This window comes from Marmota marmota, unplaced genomic scaffold (genome assembly GCF_001458135.2).
Source record: "Marmota marmota marmota unplaced genomic scaffold, marMar, whole genome shotgun sequence".
Lineage (NCBI taxonomy): Eukaryota > Metazoa > Chordata > Mammalia > Rodentia > Sciuridae > Marmota > Marmota marmota.
The window spans coordinates 29,042,055-29,055,561 of record NW_026000108.1 but is presented as its reverse complement, the minus strand read 5'-3'; the positions used below and the strand labels follow the sequence as shown (position 1 = coordinate 29,055,561).

General features: G+C 39.8%; 1 protein-coding gene across 4 annotated transcripts in view; it reads right to left on the bottom strand.

The window, feature by feature from the left end:
- The window catches only part of CUNH4orf19 (chromosome unknown C4orf19 homolog), a 174,353-nt gene that overhangs the window by 93,927 nt on the left and 66,919 nt on the right, over positions 1-13,507 (bottom strand). For all 4 annotated transcript variants that reach the window (XM_048784315.1, XM_048784317.1, XM_048784316.1 and 1 more), the window contains exon 2: positions 5,150-5,199. The gene's annotated coding sequence lies outside the window, so the exon portion shown is untranslated. The remainder of the gene's footprint in view (positions 1-5,149; positions 5,200-13,507) is intronic.

Here is a 13,507-nt window from a genome sequence, read left to right as displayed (position 1 = left end):
TTCTCTTCAACCTCACCAGCATTTGTTAGGTTTTTATTTTTTTAATGAAGAAAAGGTTTATTTTGGACCATGATTTCAGTTCATAACCAGCTGGCTCTATCATTTGGGTGAGGAAAGGCACAACATCATGATGGAATGGTTTGGCAAAGTAAAGCTCACATGGCAACCAGGAGCAGAAAGAGTCAGGAAAGGGCCAGGGATAAGATATATGCTTTCAGAGCATGTATGCCAGTGACTTACTTTCTCCAATTAGGCCCCTCCTAAATTTTCTAACATCTCCAGAAATCCCTGCAATTATGAACCTACCAATTATTTAATACATGAATTAGTGCAACAGAGCTCTCAGGATCCACTCACTTCACAAAAGCCTCACTTCTTAACATTGAAGCATTGGGGATCAAGCCTTCAACACATGAAACTTTGGGTAACATCTCATATCTAAACCATAGCAATAAATAAAATTGCTATAGACTTCACCATCCTGGCTTTTGTATGAATGTGTTTTTAAAACTCTTTTCGATAAATATACAGAAGTGAGACTGCTAGAATATGTTGTATGTTTAGTTTGATGAGAAGCATATACAGTGACTACATCATCTTGCATTCCAACCAGCAAAGGATGAATGTTCTTTTTGTTCAATATCATCACCAGCAATTTCTGTTGTCAGTGTTTATGATTTTGGCCATAATTGTACAATGACTTCATTATTGTTTAAATTTAAAATTTTCCTGATGACATTTTATATGGAGCATCTTTTCACATGCTTATTTTTTATGTGTATATTTTCTTTGGTGAGGTGTCTGTTAAGGTCTTTTGAATGATTTATAGGACATTTGAATCTCTGTACATATCTGTTTCTTGTGTCTTTTCTACAAAAATATTGGGAGTAACCAAGCAATCTCAATATATTCTATAGTTTGACAAAAGTGTTTGAATATTTCCTTTATATATTTGTGGAGTACTGATATATGTCTGGTGCAGATGAGGAATGGGTTCTTGTTCCCTAGTGTTGAAGAATGAACACACCAGTAGCCCTGAGGCAAGTATAGCAAACAAGTTTTAACAATGTAATGGGGGAAGACTCCTCCAGAAAGTTCCAAATTGCTTTCTTATAGATGTCATAACACCTCTTTTTAATCATTGTTTTCTTTTTCCTTCCCATGTATGTAACTAGGATCAGGAGCGTGGAGGTCAATTATTAGCAACCTAGTGTGCCAAGAAGCACAATTGTGGTTGTTAACCATTAGTAACACATTGTTCTCTCTTTGATAACCCATCATCACCCTCTTAACCCCTGTCATTCATTACCTGCACTGACTGCTCGAACTTTACTCTTGTTTTAGTACAACATAATATTTTGATATCTATACAATTGTGGAATGCTTACTATTTTGTGGTGAGGTCATTTAAAATCTACATTCTCTGTGATTTCAAGTACACAGTACATTATTAATTACAGTCATCCCTTGTACAATACATATATGGAAGTTATTGCTTCTGCCTAACTAAGTCTGTGCCCTTTTACAAACATCTTGCTTTCTCACAGCCTCAACACCTTACAACCACAATTCTCCTCTCAAATCCTTTAACTGAAGCTTTTAAAATTCTACACATAAATGAAATAACACAGTATTTTTTGCTTTTTCCTGGTTTATATCACTTAGTATAATATTTTCCAAGTTTTATCCATGCTGTTGGAAATGTAAATATTTCCTTCCTCTGTAAGGTGGAATTTCCTTGTATATTTATATGACTTTTTTATTTTCATTCATTTGTTGTTAGACCCTTACTTAGGTTATTTTTATACCTATGTTATTGTGAATACCACTAAAATAAAAGTGAGTATTCAAACATTTATTCAACATACTGATTTAATTTTGGGAGCATATAGACAGAAGTGAGATTGCTGGCTTGCATGGTAATTATTTAGTTTTTGAAGAAAGTACATAAACATTTCCATAGTGAGTACAGAATTTATATTCTAAATTGTAATGTATAAGAATTTTCCTTATCCACATACCACAAATCCTTATATTTACCTTTTTAAATAAAATCCATTTTAGTAGGTGTAAATTAACAATGCGTGATGATTATAATTTTATTTCCCTGATGAATAGTAATAGTGAGCATTTTAAAATTACCTATTGGTAAGTACTGAGGATTGAAATGAAGTAAATTATATACATTTATAATTATGTTAAAATGAAACCCACAGTTAAGAATAACTATAGTGCATTAATAAATAGAATAAATAAATTCAAAATTACTATTAGTCATTTATGGCTTTTTCAGAAATGCCATCCTGAAGAAAAGCCTTTGCCTATATTTTAGTTTTTTTTCTGTCTTGTCAGGTTTCTAATTTTTTTTCTTTTTTTATCAGTTGCTCAAAACATTACAATGATCTTGATATATCATATATCATACATTTGATTCAAATGGGTTATGAATTCTTATTTTTCCCATGTGTACATATTGCAGGATCACATTGGTTATACAGCCACGTTTATACATACTGCCATACTAGTATCTGTTGTATTCTGCTGTCCTTCCTGTCCCCTTCCTTTCCCCCCTCCCCTCCCATCATCTCTCTCTACCCCATCTACTATAATACAATTCTCTCTCTCTTTTTTTCCTTCCCCCTTACACCATCATATATGTAATTTTGTATAACAATGAGGTTCTCCTTCCATCTTCTGTGCAATTTCCCTTCTCTCTCACATTCCCTCCCACCTCTCATCCCTGTTTAATGGTAATCTTCTTCTCATGCTCTTCCTCCCTGCTCTGTTTTGAGTCACCCCCCTTATATCAAAGAAGACATTTGGCAGTTGTTTTTTAGGGATTGGCTAACTTCACTTAGCATAATCTGCTCTAATGCCATCCATTTCCCTGCAAATGTCATGATTTTGTTATGTTTAGTGCTGAGTAATATTCCATTGTGTATAAATGCCACATTTTTTTATCCATTCATCTATTGAAGGGCATCTAGGTTGGTTCCACAGTCTAGCTATTGTGAATTGTGCTGCTATGAACACTGATATAGCTGTATCCCTGTAGTATGCTCTTTTTAGGTCTTTTGGGAATAGTCCGAAAAGGGGAATAGCTGGGTCGAATGGTGGTTCCATTCCCATCTTTCCAAGGAATCTCCATACAACTTTCCAAATTGGCCACACCAATTTGCAGTCCCACCAGCAATGTACAAGTGTACCCTTTTCCCCATATCCTTGCCAGCACTTGTTATTGTTTGACTTCATAATGACTGCCATTCTTACTGGAGTGAGATGGTATCTTAGAGTGGTTTTAATTTGCATTTCTCTGATTGCTAGACATGGTGAGCATTTTTTTTCGTGTATTTGTTGATTGATTGTATATCATCCTCTGAGAAGTGTCTGTTCAGATCCTTGGCCCATTTGTTTATTGGGTTATTTGTTTTCTTATTGTTTAATTTTTTGAGTTCTTTGTATACTCTGGAGATTAGAGCTCTATCTGAAATGGTGAGGGGTAAATATTTGTTCCCAAGATGTAGGCTCCCTATTTACCTCTCTTATTGTTTCTATTTCTGAGAAACAACTTTTTAGTTTGAATACGTCCCATTTGTTGATTCTTGATTTTAACTCTTGTGCTATAGGTGCCTTATTAAGGAATTTGGAGCCCGACACCACGAGATGGAGATTAGAGTCAACTTTTTCTACTAGATGCAGAGTTTCTGGTTTGATTCCTAGCTCCTTGATCCATTTTGAGTTAACTTTTATGCATGGTGAGAGAAAGGGATTCAATTTCATTTTGTTGCATATGGATCTCCAGTTCTCCCAGCACCATTCATTGAAGATGCTATCCTTTCTCCATTACATGCTTTTAGCAACTTTATCTAATATAGATTGGTCTCTGTGTCCTCTATTCTGTACCATTGGTCTACCTGCCTGTTTTGGTACAAGTACCATGCTGTTTTTGTTACTATTGCTCTGTATTATAGTTTAAAATCTGATATCGCTATACTGCCTGTTTCACTCTTCCTGCTTAGAAATGCTTTTGCTATTCTGGGTCTTTTAATTTTCCAGATGAATTTCATGATTGCTTTTTCTATTTCTGTGAGGAATGCCATTGGGATTTTGATTGGCATTGCATTAAACCTATAGAGTACTTTTGGTAATATAGCCATTTTAACGATATTAGTTCTGCCTATCCATGAACAAGGTATATCTTTTCATCTTCTAAGGTCTTCTTCTATTTCTCTCTTTAGCGTTCTGTAGTTTTTGTTGTATAGGTCTTTCACCTCTTTTGTTAGGTTGATTCCCAATAATTTTATTTTATTTTTTTTGAGGATATTGTGAATGGGGTGGTTGTCCTCATTTCCATTTCAGAGGATTTGTCACTGATATACAGGAATGCCTTTGATTTATGCATGTTAATTTTATATCCTGCCACTTTGCTGAATTCATTTACTAGCTCTAGAAGTTTCTTTTTTGTTTGTTTTTTACTAACTCATCATATTTATTGAACACATTTTGAAGATAATCGCCATATGATTTTTAAAAATTTTTATTGTTGGTTGTTCAAAACATTACATAGTTCTTGACATATCATATTTCACACTTTGATTCAAGTGGGTTATGAACTCCTATTTTTACCCCGTATACAGATTGCAGAATCACATCGGTTACACATCCACTGATTTACATATTGCCATACTAGTGTCTGTTGTATTCTGCTGCCTTTCCTATCCTCTACTATCCCCCCTTCCCTCCCCTCCCCTCCCCTAAAAAGTTCCCAATTGAGGCTGTTACTGCTGGTCCTTGGGACACGCTGAGAGCCACTGTCCTGGGGCAAGGTCTTTATTGGAGAAATTCCACAATGCCTGAGGGGATCCACTGACTGGCCATCTTTTGTGTGAAGGCTTCCTTGGGTCATGGCTCATCACACATTTTAGAATCCTCTCCCCTAGCAACAAGAGTAAGGGGGAAAACAGGATTTTTCTCAAACCTGAAGGGGCCAGAAAGAAGCAGACTTTGCTCTGTCTACTGGATTTAATGTTTTAGGGAATAAAAACTGTAGTGAAAAAACCTGTATCACCAAGTGACAGAAAATTTAATAAAAAGTGGAAAGAATACACTTTCCCCCCAGTGCATAGAAAAAAAAAGTAGAATAGCTTACCTGTTGGGGAGACTGTCCATTAGGTCCCTCTAGCAATTCAACTTCTCTCCCTGCAACAACAAAAATGTTGAAATTGAGGTCTGCACACTGCCTCCTTGTCACGGCCAGTTTGCATCAGGAAGGTGACAGGTAACAGAAACAGATCTGCCGAGGGGTGCTGGGCAGCCCTGGGGGGGAATGGATTCCTGGCCAGGCAGGCAAGGGGTTTGAAACTCCTTAGGCTTGAGTTAAACAACCCCCCTCCTGGTACTTCATAATCAATTAATTAACAACAAAAATTTCACTGAAATTTTATCACGTTGATAAAATAATATTGTAATGAGATAAAGTCATGACATGTAAACTGTTTATCATGTGCTGGGAACTGTTCAATAACCAAAAGCTATCTACCATGGTCTGTGTCTCCCCTGAAAGTTATCACATTGAGGCCTAATCCCCAAGGTGATAGTCAGAAGGTGGGGCCTTGGAGAGGCGATTGGGTCACAAGAGCAGAGTCCTTGTGAATGGGACTAATTAATGCCCTTACAAAAGAGACCCCTGGGAGATTTTGTGTCCCTTCATCCAAATGAGGTTATGGTGAAAAGATGGCCATCTGGTATGGGGGCACTTCTCGGACACCAAATCTCTTCACACCTTGATCCTGTAATTGTGGGAAATATATTTCTGTTGTTTATAAGTCACCGAGTCTAAGGCATTTTATTAAGCTGCCCGGACAGACCAAGATACTTTAGTGGTTATTAGGGTTGATAAATACCACATGATAGCACACCTCTTCCCTGATGGGTATAGTTTCAACTAGAAAAAAAAAAAAGGGAAGAAATTTGCTCCTCAGAGATATATCAAGTGAAGTTTCAATGAGTAAATGCAATGTACAATATTTCAAAAAATATATATAACTTAAAAATTATCTTTGCTTATAAGGAAAACATTATATACAACTTAAGAAGGAACAGAAAATGTTAAGATTTTTACCAACTTTTTTATGGTTATTAGAATAATTTGCTATCTATAGACACCAATTTTTCAAGAAATGCTCTTATTTCAATCCCATATATGAAATAACCATATAATGAACTTTGCCTCAAATCAACCACAAAATATTGGAGTAGTTACATACATCCAGTGATTCAATTTATATATATATTTTAAAAAGCTCTATTTAGTTTAGTTAAAAATATCTTTATTTATTTATTTTTTAATGTGGTGCTGAGGATTGAACCCAGTGCCTCACACAGGCAAGGCAAGCACTCTACCACTGAGCCACAATCCCAACCCTCAATTTATAATTTTGTTAGCCATTTTTCATCTAGTATTATTTTCATTGTTCAATAATTCCCTAGAATCTAAAATGTAGCTCAGATGGTCCATGATTCTATTATTCTTAATTTTTACCATAGTGCTCATAATTGGACTCCTATGACTTGATAGGGAAGACATGAGAAAGGTCAAGTTCAAGCTCTCGGGGAGCTAACTAGCTGGAGAGGTCAAGAGGAAAAGAAGAGCTTTTAAATAACTAAAATATTGTGCAGGGAGCACATATACCATGAATGGGAACATCAACCACACCCTGAGGAGGTTCAGCCCTGGAGGGCTGTGTAAGTGAGTAGCCTCTAGATACTGATAGCACCTGGCCAGGTAGACAGAGGTGAGAGGAAGAGTGGCAGGTGGGGAACGGACGACGGCTAGTGGGGTGGGAGGTGAGAAGGCTTGGGGTATCACTTATTTAGCCAACAAGCAACTCTGAATGCCGCTTTGTGACAAGCCCTGTGCTAGGGACCAGGATGCCGCAGTGAGGCACAGTCAGCAGGCTCTACAGATGACAGCCTCATGCGCAGGGGAGAGAATGCTCTGGATTCCTGCAGTTTAAAGATCAAGACAGTGAGGAGACTTGGGAGGGACGAGTGTTTACTTGGAGAACTACATCTCACTTCAAAGAGTAAGATGAGAAAAGAACACAGTCACATCTCCATGCTTTTTAGAGGGGTAAAAGGCTCTGAGCAAAAGAAATAGAAAGAGTACCGGAAAGGTTTACTGGTCCAAAGGGATCAAATGCGATGCAGAGGTCAGAGGCAACTCTTAAAACTGGATCCTTCTCTTCACATCAATTATGTTACATTCCTCCTAGAAAAAATCCAAAAGGCGCCCCTCTAGTCAGGCCCTCTGTCTCCTCCAATCAGCCCCTCATTTTCCCTGCGAGGGATGCACTGTTTCTGAAGGGAATCCCGCACTCAGCTACAGCAAGCCTGTATTTTAACTGATGAGAAAATCAGGTCTGAATGGTAGCAACTTACCCAAGGTCACCCAGGTTGCTAGTGATGAGCAGCCAGGACCTGCTCACCAGGTTTCCTGGCCCCCCATCTCACAGCTCCTCTATGAACTGATACTCTCACATAAGCCTTGGCTTAGCTTTGAACAAGGTACTGAACCGTCTGTCAGAAGCTTCTCTTAGATGTCTGCACATTTTGTGAGAAGTTACTGGGCCGAGCAGGGTGCCAAGGGCTGCGAGTGGAAAGGGTGAACAGAACATTCCCTGGTCCCACGATGGAATGTGGTTGGTAGACAGAAATCACAACCAGTGATAAGTGCTTTGTAGGAAACAAAGTGCACGTGGCAATTTGGAGTTACAGGGAAGAATCCACTTTTTGAGGAAAGGGCCCTTGGATAGAGTAGTGTTGGAACAGATCCAAACACAACATGAAGCCGGCCAAGCCAAGACTAGCTCTCAACCAGCCACTGCATGGTTAGCAAATCTTTGCCTACTGAGTCTCTAAGATCCTCAGCTAAGTATTCAAGGTCATTCACAGCATGACATCAATGGCCTTCCTACAGTATCTCTGAAACTAGCCCATTTGAATTTTTTTATTGTTCTCTAAATATGCCAAAATGCTCCTGTTTCTGTCTTTGCACCCATTATTTTCGCCAGTTGTCATGCCACCATACCCATCAATACTTTACAAAATTCTACTCATCCTTCAGAACTCATTTCACACAACATCCAACTGCTCTGTGTCAGAAAAAGACATGAACCCATAGGGAAAGCCACCAAGGAGATGAAAACAGAGAGCCCATGGATGTGTAGTGACTCACTGTATCAGTCAGCTTGATATTACTATAATGAAATACCTGAGGCAATAAAAGAATAAAAGTCTTATTTAGCTCACAATTCTAGAGAGTCCAGTCTAAGATCAGGTGGCCCCAATTGCTTTTTTACCTTTGAAAAAGGTAATGAATGCATTATGGCAGGAATGTATGGAACAGCAAACCTCTTACAAAAAGGACCAGAAAGCAGAGAGAGATGAGAACCTGGGTCCCATAATTCCTCTTGAGGGCATGTCCTAAAGGCCTCAGGACCTCCTATTAGACCCCACCTCCTCCAAGTCCTCAGTACCTCTCAATATCACCACCCTGGGACCAAACCTTTAACACCTAAACCTTGGGGGAACTCTACCCATATTAAAATCATAGCACTGACCGAGTACATCAGCAGTCTGAGAAATGAAGAATGAGCCCAATTTGGATGGTAGAATCCCTAAGACCCAAGGCCAGCCTGGTGAAAGGCGAGGGCTTAAGGCTCATTTGCAAGTTTAAGAAGTTAGGTTCCTAAATCCCCTTCTGCACTCCTGGCCTCAGGGTGGTTACTCCCTCCATCTCAACCAAAGATTGTAGGTTTTGTGTCTGCAGCTGGTTAAACAGGGTTTCTGGACTGAACACAGGAGAGGGTGGGGTTCCCTATTGGAAGCAGGGGTGGGGTGATGGTGGCTACGGAGGACACTGAGCCAAGGCCTGCACATGGATTGGGGCATCCCCAGCCTGCTCCATCCCTGCCCCTCCAGAAATGCTGGGGGCCACCTTAGAGTGGTCCTCCAGGCATCAGAGGACAGTCTCTAGCCAGCCAACCACCCAACCAAGCACAGCAGAGGAAATAGACTAGAGAAGGAAACTACAAAAATAGCCACTAGTGTGCTCAGGTCACTCGCATCTGAAAAGAACGGAAGGCAATTAAAAAAAATTAAAAATAAAAAGATCAGAGAACAAAAAACTTAACACCAGAAAAACCAAGTAACCCAATCAATAAATGGGCTAAGCAACAGAACAGACACTTCACAGAAGTGAAGAATCGATCAACACACATTTGAAAAAAGGTTCATCATCTCTAGCAATTGAAGAAATTCAAATCAAAACTACTCCAAGATTTCATCTCACTCCAGTCAGAATGGCAATTATCAAGAATATAAGCAACCATAAGTGTTGGTGAGGATTCAGGGAAAAAGGTACATTCATACACTGCTGGTGGGACTTCAAATTGGTGCAACCATTATGGAGATTGCTCAGAAAACTTGAAAAGAAACCATCATTTGATCCACTTATCCCATTCCTAGGTTCATACCCAAAGGACTTAAAAACAGTGTACTACAGTGATGTGGCCACACCAATGTTTATAGAAGCTCAATTCACAATAGCTAAACCAAGGAACCAACCTAGGTGTCCTTCAACAGATGAATGGAAAAAAAAATTGGTACATATACACAATGGAATATTATTCAGCCTTAAAGAAGAATGAAATTATGGCATTTGCAGGTAAATAGCTGAACTTGGAGAATATAATGCTAAGTGAGAAACCACAAAACCCAAGGGCCAAATGTTTTCTCTGATACGGGGATGCTAATCTATAATGAGGGGTGGGTGGATGGGGAAGAATGAAGGAACTTTGAATTGCGCAGAGGAAGGGGAGGGGAGGGGAAGGGAGGGGCTGTGGGGATGGGAAGGACAGTGGAATGGGACAGACATTATTACCCTATATACATGTATGATTACACTACCATGTGACTACACCATGTTCAGCCAGAGGAAGGGGAAGTTATGCTCCATTTGTGTACAATGTGTCCAAATGCATTCTAGTGTCATGTAACTAGTTAGAACAAATTAAAAAATAAAATAAATCAGAGAACATCCAGGCGTGGTGGTGCACACCTATAATCACAGCAGCTCAGGACACTAAGGCAGGAGGATTACGAGTTCAATGCCAGCCTCAGCAAAAGCAAGGCGCTAAGCAACTCAGTGAGACCCTATCTCTAAGTAAAATACAAAACAGGGCTGGGGATGTGGCTCAGTGGTCGAGTGCCCTGAATTCAATCCGGGGTACCTCACCTCATCAAAATCAGAGAAATTGGTCAATAATTTTTAAATTGGTCAATAATTTTTAAAAGTGGAAAAAGAAAAAAGATTTTAAAAGTTACAGTAAAAATGAGTATCTCCATAGAGAATCTGGAAGGGTGAGGAAATGTCCCCTGAGGTAGTAAAAGAGAGAAAGACCAAAGGGGGACAAAATGATTATTAATTGAAGGACATGAGTTCGTGGAGTGAGTGGACTCACCAACCTGACACAATGGCAGAAATACAGTCAGCACCCAAACACCCTGTGGTGGGACTTTAGATTTGGGAGCAAAGTGAAGTTCCTGCAGCTTCCAGAAACAAGACAAGCCAAACAAGTGATATGGGAGCAGTTGGGAGCAGAATGGTTTTAGGCTTCTTAAACACACACACACACCCCCACACACCCTCATGCACTTCTGAACCTGACCAGATACCCATTGAGTGAGAAGGCAGGATAAAGATGTTTTCAGATATGAAAGTTCTCAATAAGTTGACCATCCACATCCCCTTTGCCAGAAGGGTTCTAGGAGGCGTAGGAAACAATCAAGGGGCTAAATAAGGAGGAGATGGCCAGGGATACAGGACGCAGCACTGACACAGAAGGCAGGCAAAGTCTTCCCTGGGTGTTGGGGACCGGAGACCCCAGAATGCCAACAGTGTGTACAGGCCCGTGTCACCTAACATCGGGAAATACGTTCTGAGCAACGTGTGGTGGGGCGAAGTCATCACTGTGAACACCACAGAGTGCATGGACCCAGCCCCGCCCAGTGCTCAGTGTGGCCTCTTGACGCCGTTCAGAGGCAGTGAATGCAGATGTGTGAGGCTGATGCCAGCCTAGCATGGCATCTGGGTTTTTTTTTGTTGTTGTTATAGTAAAAGAAGGACATTTAAAAATAATAATAAAAGGGTAGTGTACATAAACTAGTAATATAGACGTCTACTTTATTACCAAGTATCATGTGCTGTACAGAATTATGTGTGCAATACTTTTATAGGACTGGCAGAGCAGTAGGTATGTTGATCCCAGAATCACCACAAATGTATAACTAATGGGTTGTATTACAGTTACAATTATATTACAGTGGTCACAGTTTCTCTGGACAATAGGCATTTATCATCTCTGTTGCCATTTTGCAGGACCATCCTGGCTCATATGGTCCCTGGGTACAGGGTTGACTGACACATTTTTACATGCAATAGAAGGACAGCTCACTTATATTGGAGAAGGTGATAAGGCCCAGGATGGCCTTTAAAACATACTTTAAAGTATCCTTCAATGGAACATTACTCAGCCATAAAGAAGAATGAAATTATGGCATTTGCTAGTAAATGGATGGAACTAGAGACTATCATGCTAAGTGAAATAAGCAAATCCCAGGAAACCAAAGACTGAATGTTCTCTGTGATATGCAGATGCTAACACTCAATAAGGGGGGAGGAGGGAAGAATACAAGTACTTTGGGCTAGACAAAGGGCAATGAAGGAAAGGGAGAGGGGATGGGAATAGGAAAGACAGCAGAATGAATTGGACATAACTTTCCTGTGTTCATAGATGAATACATGATCAGTGTAACTCCACATCATGGACAACCACAAGAATGGGAAGTTATATTCCATGTATATAAAATATGTCAAAATACACTCAACTGTCATATATATCTGAAAAGGACAAATAAAAAATAATAACTAAAGCATCCAAAAGAGGAAGATTTAATAATAGGGAAAGCATGTGGGATTGAATCAGAGGGAAGTGTACAGTGAACTCAGCAAATGAAAAAATGAACCATTTGCACCAGGCTCGGTGGTGCACACCTGTAATCCCAGCGGCTCGGGAGGCTGAGACAGGAGCATTGTGAGTTCAAAGCCAACCTCAGAAAAAAGTGAGGCACTAAACAACTCAGTGAGACCCTGTCTCACAATAAAATACAAAACACAGGGCTGGGGATGTGGCTCAGCGGTTGAGTACCCCTGAGTTCAATCCCTGGAACCCCCCATCCCCCAAGAAAAGAAAGAAAAATAAACCATTTGTTACTTTCAGAAAAAAAGTTGTCGGGCTGGGGATGTGGCTCAAGCGGTAGCGCGCTCGCCTGGCATGCGTGCGGCCCGGGTTCGATCCTCAGCACCACATACAAACAAAGATGTTGTGTCCGCTGAAAACTAAAAAATAAATATTAAAAAATTCTCAAAAAAAAAAAAGTTGTCTAGGAAAGGAAATGCAATTATAATTCATTGCCTCCTTTAGCTGTGAAAAGTATTTACATAGTTACAATAAATATGCATCTAACCAAAATTAAGGGAGTGGAGATCAGCAGATACTGGGACCCTTCCTTGTATGAGGTGGTGGGAGGTGGCGGAAGTGGCGGCTGAATCATCTTCACACACAGTGGAATACGAGTCCTAAGACAAAAGTGAGCCAGATGAGTGCAAGCGATGACACAACGCTTCCAAAAAAGCCAACTCACATCCATTTATCTGTCCTACATTGATTATTAAACGTGTGGTGTTCTGGGCCAGGCCACGTGCCAATAGGTGATCATACTGGGGTGAGCGAAGACATAAAGTCCGCAACTGAGTGAGGCGGGCAGAACATAAATAAGTATGACCCAGAGATGTAATGGAAATTACATAGGCAAAGTACTGCCACCTTTCAGAATGTTCTGGAGCTCTGCAGTGCACTATGATAACTGCTAGCCACAAGTGGTATTTAAATTTAAATTATTCAAAAATAAATACAGTTAAAAATTCAGTTCCCCGGTTAAAATAAATAGCCAGCCATCTTTCAAGGGCTTAAAAGCCACATGCAGCTAGTGGCTATGGTGTTGGACTGAGTAGACACCGAACATTTTTCTCATCACAGAAAGTTCTAGTGGAGGATGCTGGTCCACAAGTTCTGCAACAGTGATATTTGACAACAAATTCAAGTACAACATGAAAACCTTGGAGGCATCACATTCCAGGGACTATTAGTAAACAGTCCTGCAGAGCTTGATATTTAACCAGCTAAGTTACCTGCACATGGACTGGAATTTTTACTTTGTTAACAATTTAGTTTTCAGGTGGAGCCAATCCTGGCGCTAAGAAAGGGTATTTTCTTTTTCTTTCTTTCTTTTTTTTTTTACTTTTGATGCTGTTTGGCGAGCCACAGATGTCAGGGGCAAATGCTGCCATGACAGGAAGTCTGTGAATCTTTGAAAAGGTATTTTG